This window comes from Homalodisca vitripennis, chromosome 4 (genome assembly GCF_021130785.1).
Source record: "Homalodisca vitripennis isolate AUS2020 chromosome 4, UT_GWSS_2.1, whole genome shotgun sequence".
NCBI classification, from domain to species: Eukaryota; Metazoa; Arthropoda; class Insecta; order Hemiptera; family Cicadellidae; genus Homalodisca; species Homalodisca vitripennis.
In genome coordinates, this window is record NC_060210.1 from 102,799,162 (window position 1) to 102,819,337 (window position 20,176).

Below are 20,176 nucleotides of genomic sequence, written 5' to 3' on the forward strand. Positions count from 1 at the left end.
TACCATAACACCAGGCACATTGAGTTCTGCTTGGGATTTACGTTATGAGGATTTTACATCAGACCAGTACAGACAGTTATGCCAATTAACGTGTCCATTTAGTTTGAAACATGCCTCATCACACAACAAAATTGATCACATGAAATTTGGATCAGCCTCTGAGCGGATAAATATTGTCTCACAGATTTCCAATCACCTATCAGAATCATTCTCGTGAAGCGCTTGGAGTAAAGATGGATGGTATGGCTTAAATTTGAGTTACTTTAACATTCTTTGCATGCTTCTTTTTGATATTTCTAGTTCAGCAGATGCCTTACGAGTCGATTTACCACGACTGTCTGCAAAAGCTTTGGGCAACTCTCTGCAGGTTTTCTTTGTTGTAAATTAATCATGGACGACCAAACTTCGGGGCATTTAAAACGCTTCTTGTGTTTTCAAATTTCTTATTTAACTTGCGCATATACTGTTGAGTGGGTATCACGATACCTGAATATTTACCACTAAATTCTTCAATTATTATATCAGTATTTTTATTATGCTTACACCACAACTGAAGGATGTAAACTCGTTGTTGGGTTGTAAACATGTTAAAAACACACACAAACAAATAACAGATGCAAAGAGCTTCACTTTACACTAGCCACTGAAACAGACAACAATGAACTCACTCACTCTGTGTTGCTGCCAACTTAACATTGTTACCAACCTATTGAAACAAAATATACCAATTTATGGGAAAACTGACATTTGCGCCACCCTGTATAACACATTCTCTTAGCTCCCACAGCTGACAATATCATTTAGTCCTATCTGACACTGCACAACTTGAAAGCCAAAGTGTTTAATATATTATTTATATATAGATTTGTAAAATATTACTCACAACTTGTCAAGTGAATGAAGACAGTTGAACAACATTTCATGGATGGAGAGTGTGTGTAAGTGGATTAAAAGACAAGTCCCTGAAATCATTGAGAAAATAACATCTTGTATTAACCTTATTTGCACATAACAACTATTTCATTAACAGCGTAAATAGGCTTCAAGGTAGTCTTTCAAGTCAGGTTTTATACCAACCAAAATTTAATTAATTTCTATTTGGTTTTCTAAGCGAACATTTGCAAAATATACAACTGGTGATTCTGCCGGTCAGCAGCAAATGTTTTTACACATTTTACAATAGGGATAAAACCCTAAAATAAAGTAAGTAACAAACTAATATAATTTAGAAACACCTATCTGTGTTTATTAACATTTATTTCCTATCTATTTCGATGAACGTATATTATGGAGAGGTTAATAGTTTTAAATGTAATAACTATTCAATTTTTTAATGGATTAGTTTTATTAGTTAACCTAAAAATGTAACAAACTTACATTCAAATATGAAATTTAATTTTTTAAATTTATGATATAATGTTTGTAATGAATCCAATCAAATTTAAAGATTACTAAATAGTCAGAGAAGATTCAACAAAATTCTACATAAAAGTACCATATACCAATACTTCATGTAAAAATTAACTTTATGGGTAAATTCATCATAAACCCATGGTCAGTTTCTTTAAATTTGACTACAGAAAAAATACTCCTTCTGTTGCTTATGGAAGAACAGCAGATTTTATGTGGCTGTCATCTTGAATGATTAAACAGAAGATACAGAAATAGTCACGGAGGTTAATGTTTACAACAGTAATTGTATGACAACTATTAAAAAATATTTTCAAAAGATTTTGAATTGCATCATTTTGAAATCATATAAGATATAAATAGATATAAGCATATAAAGATGTATTTAAAAGAATTTATTTGGATTGCTTGCAATTATGTTTATGCAATTAACCTATGTTTTATAATATATTCACTTGTAATGATTTGGTTTTTAGTATATGGTATGTACACTCTTGCATTTTTTGTATTATTCTTTACTTCACAAAGAGTTTTTCATCTGGAAAACATACAGGATATCAAGAAATGTGTTACAACAATAATTGGTATAAATAATCTGAGAATTTTAAAACTTAAATATTTACTTCAAAGTACACAGTGTGCCAAACCAGTGAATTTATAATTAATGGTGCTAGGTAGTATAATTTATATCTTTACTGGACAGTATATAGCGAGTGTGTCAAACTAGTGAATTTGTAATATTATTAGTGTTAGTTAGTTTATATTGTTACTTGACAGTATATAGCGAGTGTGTCAAACCAGTGAGTTTTTCAATTAACTGTGCTTGCTAATTTAAATACTTATTTAATAGTACATAATGAGATAAAGAGACACAGTCAAGCTAGTGTGTGAAAAGGAATAGATAATAGGTAAAGGATTCAAATATTTTACTTTCAAATAGTATTCCAACATTATATGAACATTAAGAAGTAATTTGTATACCTATGGCCATAGTAAATACTAGAAAAAGTGATAAATTACTCACAGATAATCAAGGAGCGTTAACTTTTTGAAAGCCTCCTCATGAATAAATACTATTTCATTTTGCCTCAGATCCCTGAAAATGAAATGGAGATAATAGTACAAATATAATTAAAATACAGTAACTAAATTTATGTTTATTTATTTGCATCTTTTGAATGCCATCCTCATTAATCAATCTTTAAACCATACAAGCACAAGATGAATTCATTATTGTGTAGTTTTACCAAGACACATTACAATGTGTGTTATCTTGTGAAGTTTTAGGTGTTTGTAAACACTGATTGGCTACCCATTAGCAAAGTTTATCTCTTGAGAGGCTGGACAAATTTAATTTCTGTCTATTTGCACGATATCTCAAAAATTGGTCGGTTTAGTTCGTTTGTTTGGTCGCACTGTTATGACAGGTTAGAGGTTATAATTTGTTATTTAAATGTTTGACTAGCAATACGCGCTGTTTCTTCTCAATCGACTGAATTACGATTGATTGCAGAGTGATTTAAACTAATAATTTACTTAACACTATCAACATTTGTCAATAGTATGACATAACCTACAAACTCAGTTTCTCAACTTTTGTGTCAATCTAACAATTAATCAATCAATCATAGTTTACGATAATGAAATATCAGTGTACAATTATTTACCTTTATTGTTGTAGTTGTTGTAAATGACGAATCTAAGCACTCCACATTTTCACGAATAAACATAGTTATCTGCTTTATCCCGTGCGGCGGACCCACAGTTATCTGCTTTATCCCGTGCGGATCCCGTGCAGCGGACCCACTGGACGGGCATCGTAACGTTACCGGGCGTTACACTTTTTCATGAGTGACTCCGAGCCGCAACCTAATTTAAGACGTTGTCACGTCAACAAATTAACCTATAGACTTAAAATTTTGCATGAAGCTCCATTTATATATGAGGAATACTGAGTTTTATGTTGATAGTGCATGTCACTCTATGGGATTTTGCTGCATTAACGAATATTTTACATTGGCCTTATGGTTAACCATGGCAAGAAGGAAATAACATAATACATAAACTTGTAAACAAACCGAGTACAATCATACAAGAATTTTACATGTGAAATGTTTATTCATAGAATAAAAAGGAAAAATAATTGAGTGAAAAGTCGAAGTTAAAAGTCGGTAACAAGAATTGATGTCAGTGCACTCTTGTGTTGTAGTACCCTTCCTAGCTCACCAGAACTTTATTATTTGAACACTGATACACAACCTAACTTATGAACAAAAATGTGAATGTATCATATGGCATGATATCTCAAGAATGATTTCATGCACTTTAAAATGCATAGAACTCCACTTCTATAAGCTCTTTGATGGTGCTTATCCAACCACGGAATTTGACTCATTGAAGCCATTCAGTAGCCTGACAAAGTAAATTTCTCTTTTGTTTGCTGTAGGGATATAAACATTTCTTTCATCTATGACTATATGCCTGCCTATCTTGTCTCAAGAATAAAATTATCTATAGATCTGAAATTTTGCAAGAAACCTCAGTGAAGCCTGTTACGTCACTCATGGTGTGGGCATACCCCTACTTGTAATGCAAGGTAATGACACAACTTGTATGTTGTGATGCCTGATACTGCATACCTTGCAGGATTTATTTCTCTAATATCTACATAGCTTATAACCCTATGTGGGAGGTTATTAGTCTACTTAAGTATAAAATTAATTTGTAAATCTAAAAACACAGATTTTTAAGAAATTGGCTACATAAAATTAAAAATCAACACAACTTATGTTTACATAATTAAATTACCAATATTAATAGTGTCTTCTAAAATGTTTTGATTTCCCCCTACTATTGCTTGTTATTGTATATTGTTTAGACATTCCAAAAAATACTATTAATACATACAATTAGTATGCAAAAATAAAAAATGAGATTATAAACTGCAAGGAAAGTTGATATTCTGTCTCCAATTTGAGACTCACAAGAAAGAGGGATGTGAGAGAGTGTACTTCTTCATCACTGAAGATATACGTTCGGCAATGGACAAAAGGCTTGTTACCATTTTAACGCTTTTTTGATTTTTCTAAGGCTTTCGACTGCGTTTACCACCCAATGCTCCTTTTGAAACTGTCTAAAATCAGATTCTCTGATGGCTGTGTGGAAGGGTTTGGGTCGTATCTGTCAGATCGTCAGCAGTGTGTTAAGTCCAATGACAGACCCCTACAGGAAACCTGTAAATCGAGGGGTGCCACAAGGCTCTGTCCTTGGCCTTCTTCTTTTTTCAATTTATATTGACGACTTAACTGCTATGATCAAACACTAATTTTTTTCACCTGTATGCTGACGATTTGCAAATTTACATTCACTACCCCGTTTCAAACTATCCAAACGTTGTCGCTGACATGAACACTGACATTGATGCTATTGCAATGTGGGCCTTCAAACACGGGCTGAAACTTAACAAAAGCAAGACTCAAACTATTCTTACTGGAACTTCGAGACTTCTGATCAGTATTGACTTGAACAACACTGCTACACTCATATTGAACGGTCATCTTCTTTCATACAGTGGTGAGGTCAAAAATCTTGGACTGACTATTACAAAAAATCTTAGTTGAACCGATAATGTTACTGAGACTTGTGGAAGGGTATTTGCTGATATTCATAGTCTTAAGCAATTTGCTATTTATTTACCCTTGAATTTGAAAGTAATGCTAGTGAAGACCCTGATTTTCTACCATTTCAATTACTGTAGCGTAGTTATAAACAACATGATGGTTGAGCTTTTTGGACAGATTATAACATGCTCAAAATGATTGTGTTCACTTTATCTTCAACCTTAGATGATATGACCATATAACACCCTTCATCAATCAATTACATCTACTAAAATTGAATCTACTCCGTCAGTTCCACATTCTCAGCATGTTACATTCTATTTTGTATAACGATTATTCTCTTTCTTATTTGTCTGAACGCTTTTCTTTTATTTCTGAAACAAGCAATTGGAATACTCAACGTGGAGAACCTATTTGTTGTCTGTTCCTGTTCATAGATCTTCTATTTACAGTAAATCATTCACAGTCTCTTGCTTGTCGACTCTGAAATAATCTCCTGGATCATATCAGAGGTATTTGTAGTTGTGAGCGGTTTCGGGAGGTGCTTAAGGACCATCTGTTACGGGCCTTGTCGGGTTGACAATTATTGTGGCATAGGGTATGGGACGATGGCTTTATCAATGGTGATGGGTGAATGTCTGTTAATTTCCTTGTAATTTTTATTTTATTAATTTCATGAAGAACCTTCTTTTCATTTTATTATTTTATATAAATATAGATTTTTATTTTTGAATGTAAAACAGTAATGTAGACTGTTGGCTCTTGTTTCACACTAATAGTACATAGTTTATAAATTTAGGGTTAGGTGTAAGAGAGGACGTAATAGTCCTAACCTCGCCTAACATCTCATTTCACACTTTAAGACTGACGAGATAGAGAGCTACCAGTGAGTGACTGCCAAGATTGTTTTAACAGCAGAACTCACAAGATGAGGGTTACCAGTGAGTGACTCTGCCAAGATTGTTTTAACAGCAGAACTCACAAGATAGAGAGTTGCCAGTGAGTGACTCTGCCAAGATTGTTTTAACAGCAGAACTCACAAGATAGAGGGTACCAGTGAGTGACTCTTCCAAGATTGTTTTAACAGCAGAACTCACAAGATAGAGGGTTACCAGTGAGTGATTGCTCCATAGAAGATGATCAGACATTCATTGGGATTTTGAGAAAGCGTGACATCTTCAAGAGGATGTAACATTTTTAAAACGTTTTAAGCCACTGTACACACATACTCGTGAATGTGTGCATGTGATTTTAGCATGACAAAACAAGCAATAGTTGGTTAATAAATAAACATAACGATTGTAAAAAAGTTAAGTAGTACCATTAGTTCAATTTCAAATATCTTTTAGCTTTCCAATCAAGTAATAGATATATTGCATTATGAATAGAATACATTTTTTATTAAAAGTGGTTACTTACAGTTCAGCTAAATTTAATAGCTGAGAGAAAGTGTCATTTTTAATCACTGATATCCTGTTGTGTGGCCAGGTCTCTGTAACAAAACTAAATAACATTACATTACAGTTTTCATGAATTTTACAAGGATCTTTTTCAGCGTAAACAATAAGAAATACAGGTGTTTTACTAAAACTACAGTTTGGTCTTTGATGTAATTCTTTTTAAATTACCTTATACATGGTAGAACAGGCAAAGACATTGGACTTTGGATCTGAGTTAGAGACAGTGCAGGTTCAAATCCTGTGTGTGGTCATAGCACCGTTTATCAATACCATAAACCTTGTACTGTATCGACTCTTCCCCTTATTCTATTTGAAAAGGTCCTCGCACAAGCCAGTGGTCCATGAAGATGGGTAGAACAAGATTTAAAAAGGGATCGACCTCTCCTTTTGTATAATACAATAATTGATACCACTGTCTAATACCAAGCTTTAATTGTTCATAATGGACTGAATCTGCTATAATTAAAAGAGACAATTTTAAGTCCTACACAAACCTTATGCTTTTGAAGAAGACTATAAACAAATATAGTAATCACAGTGATTGAAAAAAAGTGTTGCAATCTAAACAGTTGCAAAAACACTTCAAACACAATTTTGGACAGTAAAATCAGATTTTAAGTTATGGAAAAATTTATTTTTAAGTAAATAATTTAACAATATTTACACTTACAACATTTTTAAAGATGGTAGATAAGGAAATGTTTCATGTTCCAAAGTGATTTCATTGTGCATCAGTTCCCTGTAAAAAATAAATTCCAACATTGAAGTTCACTTAAAATTTTAATGTATGTGCATTCTTCTTAGCACTTATTCAATACCATAATGACACTTTCACAATAGTGATAAAGAAGGTTTTTGAATTTGATTGATCCAGAAGGTAGATTGTATTCATAGTAGTAGAGTAACATGTTCATGTACTAATATGAAGATTTTACCAGTATAGCAAAAATAGTGTATTACATGGTGGGTTTTCATTGTAAATGTATATAATGGGGTCTCCATTTATATATGTTTGAAACTTCAGTTACATAATTTAATTTGAGTAAATGAATCCGCCCTATAAACTAAGAAATCTTTTAATTACAAAACCAAAGGCAAAACTGAATGCTACAAACAAACAATGATGCATTTCTTAAGATGTAAGGTCAAGAAACTTTCCTCTTTACATAGGGCAAAGGCTGAAAAATTAAATATAATTATTTTTGTTGTAATGAATGAGTATTTCTGCAGGAAACCTGTAGAGTTGGGAGTTCCCACTAAATATTCAAAGTTTCTTGAAGTATCACACCATAATGACTCTAACATCTTATGTTATTTATTGAGTGCAAACCCTTCACAGTCTAATTTAATTTCTCAAGCTATTTCTTTTAAGTGTGAAATTAAAAACGTTAAATAATGTTACAATTGGCACTTTATTGGCATATTATTTCATGATTGTTATAAATACAAGTTTCATTCCTTTCTTTTACGTTAGTATATTTACCACAGTCTATTTGAATCACTGTCATTGTTATTCATTGCAAAGTTATAATTAATTATACAAATATTTCAGGTGCGTTTGTACTATTTTTTCTAATGGGTGCAAAGAAAATATATTTCACGGTCTTTACTGCAAAATACTAAAATAATTACTTAAATAAATCATTGTTTTGTAACTCATTAGCATTATTTAGTGTCTTTTTTATATTTTTTTCACAGTAATATAAGTTTATATAGTAACAAAGAAATTTTCAATAAACTATTTTAATTAAAATAAGAATGTTTCAATAATGTTAAATTTGAGTATTAAATTTATTGTTTGAAATACTTTGAACAATGTTTTTTATCTTAATAAGAAAACAATGATGACAATCAACTGACTTTGATTGTGTCTGATTTCATAAACTATGAATTTATTTCAGTGAAAAATAGTTCAAGAAGTAGCTGTTTAATTATTTTTTACAACAGTGTTAATGTCTTGGAAACCAAGCGACTTTTATTAGGTCTATCACTCCTTTGAATATTAACATCAACTTGTGGATCATCATACAGTATCCGTGAGTGCGGGTTTAAGTGTCTGCACTTGGTCTTCAGTGTGTTTTATAATGTGATTTTTATGTGGTTTTGTGTTGAATAATAGAGTTCTTTTTAATAAAGTGGTAGATTGTCCAAATACAATGTCAGGGAAATGTTTGAAACATACTTGTAACAATTTCAGTTGTCTATTTTAGTTTTCATATCAATATCAATAGTTTTAAAGATATCAAATTGTATGTATGAGAAAACAAATTCACTTGGTTAATTTGTAAATGTCAAAAGCTTCATATATTCTCCATTAAAGCAAACATTTTATAGCAAAATGTATTTCATACTTGTGTATAACATTACAAGTACCGGTACTTATGGAATAGTTTATAGATATCATTTTTGCATCATTATAAGTAACTCGTATTTAAAATTTTTAACTTTTTCATACAGCAACACCTGAAATAATTTTATGCATCAATAAAATTATTTTTTTTGTACTTTAGCTAAATGCACTTGAAAGAATAAAATACATTTTATAAGAGTATGTTAAACAGTTAATTATATAATAATTATATTCACATTTTCATATTATACATAGAAAAATAGTTGTTCTATTATGTTTGTGTTTGTGTTTTATTATGCAATAACTCAGAATGTATAATTACATATTCTAGTCATTACATTGTTATGGTACTTAAGCATTGTTGTGGTCCTGCGTTTTATGATATGGATTATATTATCTTCTTTCAGGTTACAAGAAGGAAATTCTTGTACTGCAATTAAGAGTTATACAATATAAAACTTTATTTAAAAATTGTGACCATTGTACACTGTTCTTGGCAATATTAAAATTTGTCATATTCTGTCTGTCCTTTTAGCTCAAATCCTTCTATAATTATGTTTATAAACAAAAAGAAAAGTAATTATTCCTTCTATATAACTTTTGGTTACCAAGATGATGATTATATAGTAATATTATTTTTAATAAATTGACCTAATTAAGAGATGTTTATGTGTACACAAGGAACAAGCTACAAAATTAGTAAGATTTCAGACTAAAGTAGATAATAACTAACTCACTAACTTACAGCCAGTCAAGATTGGTAAGATTTATCCACGTATCCAGATTCATAAATTTTAGTTTATTATTTTGTAGAAAAAAGCCACTCCAATTTCACCAGTCCTTGAAAAAGAAAAGCAGGCAATTCTTCAAGTTGATTCATCTGTAACAATCTAAACATACAACAAATATAAAACTAAACTGCAGTACTGTTTCAAATATTTGTTTTAAATAAGACACTATAATAAATTCAATGAATTAAAAGTTCAATGATGTATATATTACGCTAAAGGTCAACTCTCTTTTTATTCTGCAACTCATCTGCGTCTCATTTTTTTTGTTGAATTTGACCTACACTGTAAACATTATACTATATTTCATTCTATACTCTACTTTTATAGTGTTTAGTAATAACTTCATTTTGTTTATTAAATCAAACTTAGGTCAAATAAACTGTCATACGTGATATCTTGGAAATACATTATTTTTGCTAATTAATGATGAACATAATATGTTATTTTCACTATCTAAAACCGATCAAATGTATATTATTTCATGTTATGTTTATATTGTAAGGAATTCAGCTACATCAGTGAGTTGAGTAAGAAAATCATGTTATTGTTTAAACCAGCGTTTTACACAAGCTACTATTCCCCCAATCACTGCTATAAATTGTTTTAGCCATTAGTTTGTAATAGACAAACATGTACAAAAATGCACCATCTCAATGTACTTAGTTAAAGTGCCTTAGCACTGCTACTGGAGTGACAGGACGCTTAGGATGGTTATGGGGATGGGAGTTGGGGCTGACTTCTACCAAAAATACCATGGTATATCTACCATGAGGAGAGATAACGGTCACAATCTCAGTCATGTCATCTTGGAAGAAGGGGAGGCTATTTTTGCAGCCTTTTTCAGCCAATACTGATAATACATCAACCCTTCGCACCCAATATCTCAAAATTAGTGTTAGATGTACCCCTCCTGAACAATTATTGGGTTTACCAGATGCAACCATCAGTGTTTACTGTACTTAGTGTAGTTTGTAATGGTAGGTTTAATCCAGCCATAAGTAAACATTGTCTATCACCTAACATGCATTTCAAGTTTTTTTAATTAGTGCCTGACACTTACCCATTTATAATGGGAGGACACACAAATTCATGGCCTTACACAAAGTAGATTAAATCATATAATTATATACAGAGTGTCCCGTAAATCTCTGGACAAAGGTATACTATGTTATTGTTCAGGTCAAGACCACTAAGCTGCCGTTTATTCAGTTTTTGCATTGTTAGCTGTTTGCTGAGAACCTCAATGTGGTTCTCTTATCTTGACACAATAAATCGGCTCTAAATTTGTTTATTATATTCGATTTAAATAATTGTGGTGTCATTAGATTTGCAATCAAAATCTGTAAAAAATTATATTTTTACAATTCTTGAGAAAAAATGCTAGTTTTTAAGATGTTCAAAGTTTAAAAGTTTTAAATAGCCACCATTTTGAAAATACTAAGGATAATTTCATTATATATTTTCAGTAACTGGCCTTATTATAAACATTTGAGCCAAATTTGGCATAATTTAATGTATCAGTTTTTAAGATATTAATTTTTTTATAAAAAACACATACAGAGAGAGACAGATGGGAAACTAAGCATTAGGAGACCCATGTTCATATGCTGACATATGTTTGTGTTGACCTGAGCAAAAACGTGGTACATCTTTGTCTAAAGAGTTATGGGACGGATACCCTGTATAACTACTTCAGTCACTTGTTAAGAAGTCCTCCTAGTTGCTCCTAATCCACTCCTACCTCCTTGTTGTTATCACATGCATGTATTCTACACTATATTATATTACATTCTTGATAGTGTAGGGAAGAGGTAGTATAAAAAGGCTATAGCGGGCAAAGTACGTATCAAAGACTGTCTGTGGCGCACATTGTCCATTTCCTCTGCTGTTTAGTGGTACTTTCTTCAAGTAAGCACGCAAATTACAAGCCATTTTCCGTCCATTGTGTCGTATAAGTAGTAAACGCCTTTGCACCATCTACATTTCAAAACATGAATGTGATGTTTTCCTTATTTAAGATAAACTTTATTTGTTATTAAATGTAATTATTTATTTAGATACATAATCCTAATACCTCATTTTTAATAAAATGAGATGCTTGAAATGGCTACCATGTAATTCTTGTATGAATCAACATTTATTATGAAGACCTCATAAAAAAGGATCTAGCAGCTATATTTAGTGTATTTAACTTAATGAATGTTTTTGTGTGGATGATCATTTTTTCTTAGCATATTTGTATATGTATATGTGTGTGTATAAATGGCTGATATTGCAATTAATTGTGTTTGTACATATCCACCAAACTATAAAAGAAAATAAAGGCAGCAAATTTATTATAATAAGGCAGTATTGTAATACAAGCTGTGTGTGATATCTGCAAGAGAATTCAATATATAAAAGTATAAAAAAGGACAAATATTATTTGAATAATGTAGAAGGTACGAAGATTCTTGCAAGGTTTAGAAACATTTTTACAAAAAGAACAGAAACTGTATATCATAAAACTTTACATAGAAATGAGACTGTTCAAACTCACTTAGAACCAAAGACGTAGCCAGAAAGGGGGTTCAAGGAGTCCAGACCTCGCCCTCCCCAAATTTTCAATGTTTTCAATAAATTTTTTAGTAATTATTTTAGTTATTATTTTAATAATTCAGTATTACTGACATGCCCTGCTGAAAGAACATTCTCAATAAAGGAACAGGTCAAGAACTTTTTTAGCAACAAAATGGAGCCTTACTCTCTGTTCACTACGGGAAATTTTTTCTTGCTACGTTTTTGCTTAAAACGATTGTTTGTTCGAGTCAGCAGAAACAAAATGAACTAGATCATAATTCTAGACATTATGGTAAGTTCGTTTGGCTTGAAGGATTCAGAAAACGTACATTATCATAACCTGTTACTAATAAAACCAAAGCAAACATTTGCTGCTCTAAACAAAATTTGAATAAGCTTAGTGTGAATGTTTACACACCATCCTCCATCCCCAATTGGGGTAGTTTGGTGGTAAGTCAAAAGTTTTAAATAGGAATTCCTAGCAAGTGACACATTATTTTAAAGGTATGATCAAAATAAGAATAATGGCAAAAACTAGAGGTCTCCAATGATACTCTATAGAATTTTGTGGCAATTTAAAGTTTGAATTGTTTATAAACCCTATTACTTTTAAATAATTTTCTAATGAAATAAAGTGGTAAAAATCTTGATTCGTAACTCATTTTTTAATCAGATGAGATGTTTGAAATGGCTACCATGTACTTCTTGACAGAGAGAAAGCCAGGATTCAAAATCGCATCTCAAATTTTGTAAGATTTGAGGTGTGATGATATGGCAGGCGACCATTGTCCTTAATTCATCGAGTTGAGCCATTCTTTATTTATGACAACTTAGTTGGTTGTTAAATATAGACATGTTATGAAACAGCATTGTTTCAGCAAACAAATGAGTTTGTACAAGGTGTTTGTGAGCCTGTTATTCAACATGACAGTGCTCCACCACATTACAATGTGTTTGTCCAAACATGCTTAGGTCAAACGTTTTCCGGACAGATGGATAGGTTAATGTAGTGCTATGGTAGAATGGCCAGCATTTTCATCTAACCTTTCCCCTCTCAATTTGTTTTCTTTTAGGGTTTTCTCAAAAGTAAAATTTATGAAACAAAGGCCAGAACCTTGATGAACTAAGGTCAAGGATCGAAGACGCCTGCAACCTCATCACACCTGAAATCTTACAAAATGTGAGGCGCAGTTTTAAAATCCAGGCTTTATTTTTTGTCAAAAAGTACATGGTAGCCATTTCAAGCATCTCATCTGTTTGAAAATGATGTGAGATTTCAAGGCTTTACCATTTCATTCTGTTAAATAATTATTCAATAGAAATGGGGTTTTATTAAAAAATTCTAACTTTAATTAGCCTTAACATTTGGTAGAGTAGTGTCTCTAATGTTAAAATACCCCATTTGGGGGGGAGGAATAAAAAAAGTATCATACATAAAAACACTCCTCATTTGGTCATATCAACATAACCTAAAGTAAAATCAACAACTTTATTCATAAGAAAATCAATAAGGGGGGAGGGACTTTTAAGACACCCACTATAATTATAAAAATGTTGTGTTGATGTATTCACATAAACAAATATTTCCTTTTTCCTTCTTAAAACAAATTATTGAACTATTATTTGATTGAACTCCAATAATATTTGGATTTGTGGGTGCTTTTTCTCCATTTTTTTTAATATGCTAGCAAGTTTGATTATAATACTGATAAAAAACATCAGTGAAGTCCAAGAATGTGGATTATGAATAATCACTACAACTGATTACTATCATAATTCATCATTTCAAACTTCAGATAATTTACAATGACCAAATGTGTGTGTGTGTGTGTGTGTGTGTGTATCACAAAGTTGTGTTAAATTAGTCTTTTTTTAATAAATACTGGACATCTGTGTACCATAGAGGAATGAAGAGATTCGGGTCAGTTGGACTACATTAGACGAAGGAATCAGTGTTTTAATATGCAACAGTAAACCTTTAAAACAATGGATGACCCAATACCAAAAAATACAGTATAATAGAGCTTATGTCAACTTTAATTTATAAACATACTTACAATTTCTTTAGGAAAGTTTGATTATGAAAAACCTTGCTTGGTAGGCTTTTCAAGTTATTCCCCTCCAAATGTCTGGAACAATAAAACAGTATTCATTTTTAGGATTAAGCTAACATGAAGAAGATTATTTCCTTGTAAATAAGTAATTATGTATTGCAGGATAGTTGCCATATTTTGTACAAACTATACAAATGCAAGATATACAAGACATTGTACGTTTTATGTAGTAATGTTAGATTATTTTATCATGTAATTATGAATAACAAACTTCAAAAAAAAATATATAAGCCTAGAGCCCCCCCCCCCCACCCCCCCCCCCCCCCACCCCCCCCCCCCCCCACCCCCCCCCCCCCCCACCCCCCCCCCCCCCCACCCCCCCCCCCCCCCACCCCCCCCATAATATCTGATTTTCATTAAAAATAAAACAAAATTTTTCTTACTATTTTGGGAGTGTATTATGTTTCACATCCTTACTTCTATGAACAAATTATGTAGTGACGTTCCAGAACGTCATTACTCCTTAAAGGGTTAAAATGTATAACTTTTTTATTTATTGAAGGAAATTATCCATTGAGGTGTTGTTTTTTATGTAATAATGTGGAGTGTTTAAAAAAAATAAGTATTAAAATGTTTACAAATTTATATAATTTATATTTGTAAAAAACAAAAAATAAAAAAACAAAAATTTAAAAAAATGAGTTTGAACATATAAAAGTACCTTTATTATTAGCCTTAACTAAAAAGTAGTTACTGGCAATTGTACTATATTTAATTGTTAACACACACACCAAATTTGAAGAACTTCCCTTGATAAATAGAGAAGTTACAGCATTTTATTGATAACCTTGTAGAGTCCAACATTTTACAGTAAAATTCAATAAGACATATTTTGGTCAGTTTCATTCAAAATCACTTTATTTACACATGTTGTTTAGCCCAATGTATAAAATTGTTTGTTAAAATAATAAAGAAAGTAGGTTACATAAAATTAAAATTAATTATTTACAATATAGGGTACATAATTAAAAAATGTTTTAACACTTGTGTTTGCCGAAGCACAAAGTATGTATCCCCCTCTTTTACTCATGGTCAAATCTATTTGCAATAATTACAAAACTAATAATAATATAAGCAAACTGAAATAAACAAAAGAAAAGCACGAATAATTCCCATTAAAAACATAACCTAGCAACAACGTATTACCACAGCAACCAAAGACGCTCACTGAATGATTAGACGTAATTAATGAGGTTGAAAACAGCTGATATACGTCATCACATGTTGAGCATAGAGTAAAAAAGATTTTATTGTATCAATAGTAGTAGTGTCTAGATACAGTATGCAAAGTTTAGTGGCATTTGGTCAATAATTAAAACTACAATATAACAAAAACCGGACGAGCGCCCCCAGCGCACGTCGGCATTTTTCATAACACCTAGTGACGTGCGCTTGTGGCACCACGTCGGCATTTCTCGAATAAAACAGTGACGAGCGCTCGCGGCGCACGTCGGCATTAAAAGGGTTAAGACATAACTTCCACCAGTCGAATTTTCTACTCATAAATACCAAATCATTTTATATAGTTTATATTCGTTGTCAGCTAATATCAATCCTAATTCCACATGGCATACAGCTAACAGACTATGCAGCTGGTGATGTGCTGCATGGCCTAGATGTTCTTTGTTGCTAGGTTATTACGAAAGGCTAGTTATTTATAATTAATTGTTATGTTGTAAAATGGGCGATCCTCGTTGTTAAAACAATATACTTGACCTTTTGGGAGATGAAAGTATTAGTTCTGACGATGAAAGTGACATATTGGAAAATAAAGTACATTAAGATATTTCTTTGTCAGATTTGTTGTCAGGTGGTCTGGATGATTTATAAACCAGTGGAATGTGAATTGGGTTGTGAAATTGATAGTGGCAGTGTAAACAATTCATCATTATCTGATATTCCTCTTGCCCAAAGAATTCATCAAACGCCAATATGGGTAAGCAGTAAGCGCACTACAAAAAAAGAGGGTACATACTTTAAATTTTGATTAAAAAATTTTTGTGTTAAGAATGAGTGTATATATGTTATAATCTTTCTGTTCAATACAAAACTGTGTACATTTTGTACACTTACAGTATCTTACTATCTCCAAGCCTTGTAAAAGATACATGGAGCGAAACTTAGAAATAAAAAAATTTACAATACACATTTTTCAATTTTTGTATAAATAAAATTAGCACTCTAGTAATTGCATATTTTATTATTTTAAATTTTTCTCTGCTTAAAATTGATATATAACACTTATTACTTGGCATTTAGCACATCTTCTTAAAAAAATCTTAAAATATGCTGCGCAAAGACAAAACCCAGTGTATTATTCTGAGAGTTTCTTATTATCAGTCGAAGGGTTAAAAAATAAAGTTAATTAATGTTAATTTGTATATGGACTTAAACTAGGCTTAAAGTTAGTGTGGGAGGCTTTGCTTTCATCCCACAGAAGACAAGATGGTTTGGAAGAGAGTGACTTCAATGGACCGATGTTTTACATTTTAAATTTCGATATAGAAGTAGTAAGGGTGGAGTTTCACACCATATTTTATATATGTTATACATTAACTAGAAAGTCCTTTTGGCATACAAATGAACACATACAATGACAAAAATCTCCTTTTGCCACCAAATGGTGGGAAAGGATGCTAAACGCTTACTAATTGAAGTTTGTAGGGCTAATTTGAAAACATTGTATGAGAACAACCCTAGATTTTACTGTCAGTAAACAGTTTAGCTAGCTATAAAAATAGTATTGTAGATTAAGCAAAAATGTTCAAACTTTGAATGAAACCACCCAATCCAACAAAATAACTTCCATCACATGTATTAATAAGTTATTGGACAAAGTCATATGATTAACAAATTTGTTTACTCCATTTGTATTGTTACCAACTTGGTTACACATAAAATCAACGCAACCAGAGTTACTTTTTGACAGAGAGAAATTAAGACATATTGGAAAAATGTATACTATTTTTCAACACTGATATAGAGGTACTCCGAATTTCAATTCTCTAGGTCAACTTATTTGACAGTTATCATTTGCACAATCAGATTTTGTTATCAGTAAATGGTGTGAAAGACTGTAAAATGCCCAGCCAAGGAAGGTAAGTTCTTTTATTATGAATTTCAACAATAGCTAAAATTGTAGCATGTAACTTTTAAGATTTATGAGTGTAAGTGGGTGTTAACCCCTTGAATGCTGTGATACTCTTGCAGTACTGACACCTCACTGCGGGGTTTTTTTGCCACTTGCAACCAAAATTAATGTTAATCATTTTATTGGCAAAAACAATATTATACAGCACTCTGAGTACTATTTATTTAGAGGGCCAGTTCCAGAATACAATAAGGAGTAATTAGGGGGAAACCCGTATTTTTTATATAATGGGATGGTGGGGGGGAGGGGGGTTGAAGGAACTAAAGATGGGTAGGAAATTATCTGTTTATAATTCTTTAGCAAGTGAAAAATAATACTCACAATGAAAAGAAACGTATTTATTTAGAACATTTGTTTGTATTTACACTTTGTAAAGCTCTTTGAGTTATTATTCAATAATTTTTGAGTTCGTGGAATAGTGCAAAACACGGCACCACACACAGCCCAACATCGCATTCAGCGCACTGGTAGCGCGATTCGCGGCGTTTTCTGTTCTCCTTGTTTTGTGTTTTTACAAACGTGACAAATACGTTGTGCATTTTTCTTTTTTTCCGTGGATGGTACAAGAGATGGAAAAATGACGCTGTGTTAGACGCATTGGATTATCACCCACAGAGGGTCGGCCACCTTTCTGTTTTGTCCGTGGTTCCAAATTATCAGCCATTATTTGGCGAACAAGCTCTAGGTGGAACTGCTGCAACGTTGGTTTTCTGCCTGTTTGACAAAGGTATATGGCATGTGCATTTAATATAGACATATCCAAAAAATGGAAAAAAAGCTTCTTATACCATCGAGTAGTTCGGCGTACACATTCTACATTGACGATCATCATGTCCGACCTGTCAACTGCTCCCATGTTTTGGTTGTAGTCATGAACAGATATGGGTTTCACAATGGCCGCTTTTGTTTTTCTGTCTAGTTTACCAGTAGATAACCATCTCATCTTTGTGCTCCGATGTCAGCATGACAACTTCTCGTTTATCAATCCACCTGACTGCTATACTTGTGCCATTATTTAGGGCTTCCCGCTCACCTACTTCTAGCTCTTTCTGAAACTGTGGCATTTCCCAATCTTATAGATTTTACTGTCCCACAAGCATTAGTTTTGTTTTTGTGCAAAAATGTAAATAAGTCGGGACTGGAATACCAGTTGTCAATAAATAAGCAGTGGCCTTTGTTGAGATAATTTTGGAGAAGAGTTGTCACAATTGCTCCGGAAATACCAAGATTTTCGGAATTGGAGTAGTCAGTGTCTTTCCCAGTATAAACAATGCTATCAAGTATGTAACCCGTCTCACAATCACATAACAGGAATAATTTAATTCCAAACCTACTTCTCTTTGAGGGGATGAACATTTTGAAGCCAAGCTGTCCTTTGAAAAGCAACAAACTTTCGTCAATGCATAGATTTCTAAATGGTTTGAAGTTGCGGGAAAATGCTGCCCTGAAAATATCAACCACTTCCTTTATTTTACTAAGTTTGCCATGAGCGGGAGGAAGTGTATTATCAGAAAAGTGCAATAAACGCAAAATAATAAAATACCTGTCTCTAGACATGCATTTAGAGACACTATTCTTATGAAGAGGGTCACTCGACCAATAATCTTCAATGGCTATTTTTTTGTTATGTACCATCAACATTGTAGTAGCCAAAAATAACTTCATTTCTTTCTTCGTAATTGGGACCCACTTTTTCAATCGAGAGTGTTCTGAAGGGGGGGATGTGGAAACAATGTACTCAAACTGTTTGTTTGTTTCCAAAACAATTAAATCTAACAATTCGTCAGTAATAATTTTTTCAAAGCAATACAGTTCAGAACAATTCTCTGAAAATGTGTCTGAATCCACTACCCCACTTTCCGAATTATCAAATTCAAAAACTTGTGGAATAAAATCAGTTGATGTCCATGAATGAGTGTATTTAGTTTTATTTATATTAACCCCTTCGTTTTTATTACTTTGGTTTTTTGATTTTACTTTAGGTTTGAACAGTTTTTTTCTCTCTATCTTATTCTTTTTTCTATTTACATTAGAGGTAGTTTTTTTTCGTTTAGAAATTACCCTACTCGGTCCAGGTAAATTCTGTTCCTCAACGATGTCAAGATCACTAACCTCCTCTAATAATAGTGTATTACAATCAAGATCCAAGTCGGATTCAGATTCACTTACCGATAATGTTGGCTGGTATAAAGGGTCAGTATCAACAACGTCATCATCCTCTGATAAATCACTCAAATCCAATCCTATTTCAGAACTCGGCATTTCTAAAAATCTTCTAATCTCATACTCGCCTTCGTTATCCATAGACATAATGGTAGTCTAATTATCCAACAACAACAAAATTATGTCCAGTAGTAATACTATACTAGTAATTATATTTATATAAATAAACACTATATAAATAAAACACCTCAATAAGTCCGAAAACACATAAAAGCACAAGACAAGACCACTTCTGTGACTGACATTTGACAAAACTTATTCAGAACAGAAATGCACGTGGTTTTGTGGTAGTTGAAATATAATATATCAGGTAGCAGCACCAATCAACAAGAGAATAGTGTCCAGATAGTTCATATTGAGGCCGCTAGATGGTGTGGGCCCCTTTGTTCAGTAGTAGTGGACTACAACAAAGAGATACATCGTGTTCCGTACATTTACGGGCGTAGCAGTGAGGGCTCCGCGGACGAAAACGTATATGTACGTTTACAGCAGTCAAGG

General features: G+C 32.3%; 1 protein-coding gene and 1 long non-coding RNA gene across 2 annotated transcripts in view; both read right to left on the reverse strand.

Annotated features, from left to right (window-relative positions):
* Positions 1 to 925: 925 nt before the first annotated feature.
* LOC124361481 lies at positions 926 to 14,322 on the reverse strand. The gene is made up of 6 exons (XR_006922306.1): positions 14,248 to 14,322; positions 9,586 to 9,730; positions 7,161 to 7,229; positions 6,450 to 6,522; positions 2,435 to 2,506; positions 926 to 962 (listed from the first exon to the last, which is right to left on the reverse strand). It is a non-coding gene; the product is annotated as an uncharacterized LOC124361481 (long non-coding RNA).
* A 1,914-nt stretch (positions 14,323 to 16,236) lies between these two features.
* LOC124359847 (eukaryotic translation initiation factor 2A-like) overlaps positions 16,237 to 20,176 on the reverse strand; it is a 40,446-nt gene continuing 36,506 nt past the window's right edge. The window contains exon 15 of the mRNA XM_046812932.1: positions 16,237 to 16,256. The gene's annotated coding sequence lies outside the window, so the exon portion shown is untranslated. The remainder of the gene's footprint in view (positions 16,257 to 20,176) is intronic.